At 43.5% G+C, this 5,363-nt stretch overlaps 1 non-coding gene across 1 annotated transcript; it reads left to right on the top strand.

Moving 5' to 3' along the window:
• The first annotated feature begins 4,962 nt into the window (after positions 1–4,962).
• On the top strand, positions 4,963–5,034 carry TRNAA-AGC (transfer RNA alanine (anticodon AGC)). The gene has a single exon. It is a non-coding gene; the product is annotated as a tRNA-Ala (tRNA).
• The last annotated feature ends 329 nt before the right edge of the window (positions 5,035–5,363 follow it).

Here is a 5,363-nt window from a genome sequence, read left to right as displayed (position 1 = left end):
GCATAGAAGAAAGACTTTTCAAGAAGAGAATCGAAGACTTAACAGAATGTTCAATTCTGTGACGCTCTCTCATGGTAGACTCGAACTGACTGACACTCAGGCAGTTGAAGAAGCCAATGACTGCTAGAAGATCTTAGTCATTTGATCCGGAATGTAGCTTGTTTGTTTGTTTCTTTGTTTCTTCCTTCCTGCATAGCTACCAGGTAGGATCCAGTCCAGGAACATAAGAATTTAACATAATGGCTTTTGACTTGTGAAAACTTATATTTTAAAATGCTTACAGACCATGCTGGAAGTCAGTATTATGGTGTAGTCTCACAGCTCTGCTTACCAGGGGGTAGAGCTCAGTGGTAGAGCAGTTCGAGGTGTGGGAGGAGGGGTGTTCAACCCCCAACATCTTCATGTATGTTTTGTTTCCTAACAGATGCATAGCTGAATATTGGCAATTTTTTTCATACTTTCCCCGTTTTTCTCTTTATGAATACCTTTCCTTGTATTTTTTCTACTCGGAGAAAGGAGAAATCATTTGATAGTTACTCACTTGAACCATGGTCCTTGACACTCCTTGGGCCTCCCAACCTGACTGCTTAAGCACAATAAAGTCAGGAGGAACTGGAGTAAGAGAAGGTGCTCACTCAGGATCTCCTGACCCTGAAGCAACAACATTCCACCACTTTCAGAGGCAGCCTGTTCTTCTTTACTATAATTTCTCATTATTATTAAGTAGGGAAGAAAAAGACAGATGGAAAGAGGGAGGGGGAAGTAACTGTTAGACAATTTCCTTTCAAGTCTTCTTCTTTTTCCTCATCTGTGCCTGTGTCAATGGACGGATTGCAGGAGAAAAGATTCCTTCTGATTTCATTTTTCCCATTCCTCCTACACTTTCACACTCACCCACATAATCTTGGTTAGCAAAATGTCGGCCCAATCACCCATCATGGAGATCAGTGATCTCAACAACAGACATCTGTGATCACCAAAAAAAAACCCACTGCCGTCGAGTCAATTCTGACTCATAGTGACCCAGTTCTTTGTTAATGGTGAAGAAGTGTTCGGATGCTATCCAGAGAGAAGGCATTTCTGAGGAAACCTAACTCTTCCAGCAAGCACAGCTGAGAAAACTATTTCCAGAGTTGGAAAGAGCTGCTAAGCTCTCTTAAAGCCAGAAAAGTCTTGGACAAGAAGAGCCCCATCTTCCTATGTGAAAAACACCCTTAATCATTTTCCTTAGGAGGAAGTGAATTTTCTGATTTCCCACATTGTATAGAGTGCAGAGGAGAGATAGGCAACCTGGACAGGCTCAAACTACCTCCTGGGCCATCCGAATTCTGTGCATCCTAATGACCTAGTTCCAAACCTTCCTTCACCTTCTTTTCTAGTTCTTCCCCACCTACAACTACCTTCCTCCTTCTAACTCCCCCTTCATTTTCTTCATCACATAATATGTCACCTTCACTTTCTCTTTCCAAGTCTCCTTTTATCCTGTCTGCAGTGCTTCCTCCTAGCAAAAATTTCCCAGCAGCTCAGTTCACTCCAGTTTCCTCAGCACCACTTCTTAGGCTAGCAGTTCTCAAACACGGCTGAAAAATGGAAACATCTGTGGAGACTTTTCAAAGATGTAGATCCAATCATCTCCCTATCCAGTGATTCTCAGTCCATTCAGGATCTATAGAGGTGGAGTCAGGAATACATATATTCACAAAGTTCTCAGGCAGTTCCCCAAGTTTAGGAACCACAACTTCATGCCTCTAAACACCCACGTCAGCTACTTTCCAGTGCCAACGAGGTCTCAGTCAGTTATTTGAGGGAGGTTAGGATAGCAGAGATGACTAGTGCTGGGGAGGAACCTAAGAGTTGATATATAAAATACTCCAATATTCAGGAAGATAAACAATCTCATGGGGGAAAAAACAAACGAAAACTAAAAGCAAGAGAAGACACAATGATTAAGGATTACCTCCTAAAACTCATATATGGGTTGACTGACACCACAAATTTTGGCAAGAGGCTAAAGCTTCTAGTCTCTTAGCCTATATGATGGCTGAGGTTTGAATGCCTGTCCAGGAACAGGAGTGGGCTGTTACAGAAGATTAATATGCTTGCAGTTCTTGCTCAGCCTCCAACATTTGTTCCACATGCTTCTGTGTGGCTCTCAGAACCCTAGCTGCAGCTTCACAAGACAAAGTCACTGCTCAATTTCCCAACCGGTGTTTTGGGCTCCAGGGTTTGCTTGAACAGTGACTGTCCATGACACCATATGCTTAGTGTTTTTTGCTAAGGATCTGTTTTTTTTTTTTTTTCTCCATCTGCATTTAAGTTTCCCAAGCCAATTTTTCATGTTCTTCGCTTTTGTATTCTTTCCCAATAATTATATGCTGTGGATGTGATAGCCAGAAGTAGTGAAGGTGCTAAACCCTGGTGTGATGGTTGGAAAATTCCTAATACCACAAAATCTGTGTGGAGAAGGAGTAACTAATTTGGAGTTGAGAGCCAAAACCACTTGAATTAATGCTGACTTTGGCACAATGGTTAAGGAGATCAACTGCTCACCAAAGTATTGGTGATTTCAAACCACCAGCGGCTCCACGGGATACAGATGTGGCAGGTGGCTTCTGTAAATTTACAGCCTTGGAAGCCCTATGTGGTCATTAAGAGTCAGAATTGACTGGACAGCAGTGAGATTTTTGGGTTTTTATGTATGCCCCTGGCTGAGACTTTGATGTTCTAGTGTTTAACTGGTCCCTATCCATGGAAGAAGTCCTGGTGGGGCAAGTGGTGAGAAGCATAGCTGCCAAGCCAAAGGTCAGCAGTTCCAGTCCATCAGCCACTCTCTAGAAATACTATGGGGCAGTTGGATTTTGGCTTTTTCTTGGGAAAGGAGTCCCTAGGTGGACTTAAATAGTTAACACTTGCTTGTTGCTAACTGAAACATTGGAGGTTCCTGTCACCTTGAGGCACCTGGTGATCTACTTCCAACAAGAACATTGGAGGTTCCTGTCACCTTGAGGGGCCTGGTGATCTACTTCCAACAAATTAGCCATTGACAACCCTGGAGAGGACAGTTCTACTCTGACACACATGGGGTTGTTGTGAGTCAGAATCGACTCGATAACAACTGGTTTTCCCTGAGAAAACACCTCCAAATATGGATTCCTGTTACTTTATTGAGACAGCTTATCATGTGCAATGCACAATGGATTAGCAGTCCATCTCCTTAACCAGTCAGCCACCTTGTCAGGAATACAGGGAAAGAGAATCAAAGAGAAGGAAAGCTTATACACTCAGTTTTGCCCTGAGGTAATTTAGACATCAGCATATCAGGAGGTAGCCCAGAGCAAAACCAGTCATATCTTTTTGTGGGAGATACGCTTTGAAAGTATTTACTTTAGCCTCTCTCTTCCGGAGGGCCTGCCGACAGCATAGTAAAGATGGGAACTTGGTCACTTTCTACCTGCACGCTTGTCCATATCCTATCTTTTCTTACAGACCCTTCTCCAAACCCTATCCCTTTTCTCTCTGCCATCTACTTCTCTGCTGCTGCTCCTCCCCTCCTGTCAGTGTCATCCTTTCTCCAGCCATAACCCCTCCGCCCCGCCACACACTCTTTCCTATTGATTCCATTCCTCACACTCACTCCTCCTTGCATTCTTTTTCAGACAGGTGTCTTTCTAATATGGTAATAACTTAATCTATGAAGTTAATAATTTATCTACTTAACTAAGCGGTGGTGTGTCTGAGCGGTCTAAGGCGCTGGATTAAGGTTTCTGTCTCTACGAGGACATGGGTTCGAATCCCACTGTTGACAGCTGCATTGGTAAACCCTGGCGGTGTTGTTTAAGAGCTATGGCTGCTAACTGAAAAGCTGGCAGTTTGAATCCACGAGGCGCTCTTGGAAACTCTATAGGGCACTTCTACCCTGTCCTATAGGGTCGCTATGAGTCGGAATCGACTCAATGGCGACGGGTTTGGTTTTTTTTGTTTAATCTGTGCATTCCAGGCACATGTCCTCTCCATCCAAGATTTGGATTTTATCCATCAAATCTGGATTAACAGTAGCACCACATCGGGAATTTGCGAATTCTCCAGGCACAGGGATACTTTATAAAGAGCGAATTTGTTTTGAAGTTTGTGCCCAGCCCACGAAGGGCTTCTCTTGTTCTTTCCTCATTAAGGAAATAATTTTCTCTACAAAGAGATGTTTTAAAGACAGAAGTGCCCATCTTTCACCTCTCTCTTTTGACTTCTGACTTCCGTCTCTTCCAAACCAGAGCTACGGCATCGCGGAGGCAAAACTGCATTTTCAACCAGGTGCTGGACACAGGCGTTTGCAAGAGCGTGACTGTACTTGTCGCTCTTCGTTTCGGTCTAACTGAGCCCTTGCTGTTGAGCCGATCCTGACCTCATAAGGTTTCCAAGGAGTGAACTGTCAGCCTTTTCGTTAGCAGCCATACTTACTAACGAAGGCGTCACCAGGGCTCTTGTTTTGGCCAAGTAGTGTGAATTAGTTAACCTCTAGTCTTCTATCCCCACCTGGATCTTCATTCTTTCGCAGCACTCATGGAACTCATCTTTCTATTCCCCTGTACTATCTTTTGTGCCTTTCTGTAAGCTTCACAGGCAGAGAAGAACGACGTTTCAAGAAGACAATCAAAAGGCTTAACAGAACGTTCAATCCCGAGACTCTCCCTCGTGGTGGACTGAACTGACAGACTTTTAGGCAGTTAGCTAAAAGCTGTCCTTGAAGAAGCCAAAAGCTGTTGGCAGATCTCAGAGTCATTTGGTTAGAATGCTTTTTTTTTTTTTTTTTTCATTTTCCTGGCATAGCTGTGAGGCCTGATGCAATTCAGGAACACAAGAATTGAACATAATGGATTTTGACTTGCAAAAACTGGCCTTTTAATATGCCTACAGACCATGCTGGAAGTCAGTATTATGAATTGTTCTCATAATTTTCTTGTAACAGGGGGTATAGCTCAGTGGTAGAGCACGTGCTTAGCATGCACGAGGCCCTGGGTTCAATTCCCAGTACCTCCAAGTGTTATTTCCCTTTCTTGCTGACTGGCACTTGACTCTGGTCAGATTTGTTTCAGATTTCTCCAATTTTTCTCTTCCTGAATATCTTTTGTTGTGTTTTTCCTACTCACAGAAAGGATAAATTGCTTGATAGTTACTCTCTTGGACCATAGTCCTGGACACTCTTTGGGCCTCCCAACCTAACTGCGTAAGAACAATGACGTAGGGAGGAACTGGAATAAAAGAAGGTGCTCACTCAGGACCTGCTGATGGTGAAGCAACAAGATCCCACCATGTCATAGACCGCCTGTTCTCCTTTACTACCATTTCTCATTATTATTAAGAAGTAG

This window comes from Loxodonta africana, chromosome 1 (assembly GCF_030014295.1).
Source record: "Loxodonta africana isolate mLoxAfr1 chromosome 1, mLoxAfr1.hap2, whole genome shotgun sequence".
Lineage (NCBI taxonomy): Eukaryota > Metazoa > Chordata > Mammalia > Proboscidea > Elephantidae > Loxodonta > Loxodonta africana.
The sequence above is the reverse complement of the archived record's forward strand: the minus strand, read 5'-3'. Positions and strand labels throughout refer to the sequence as shown.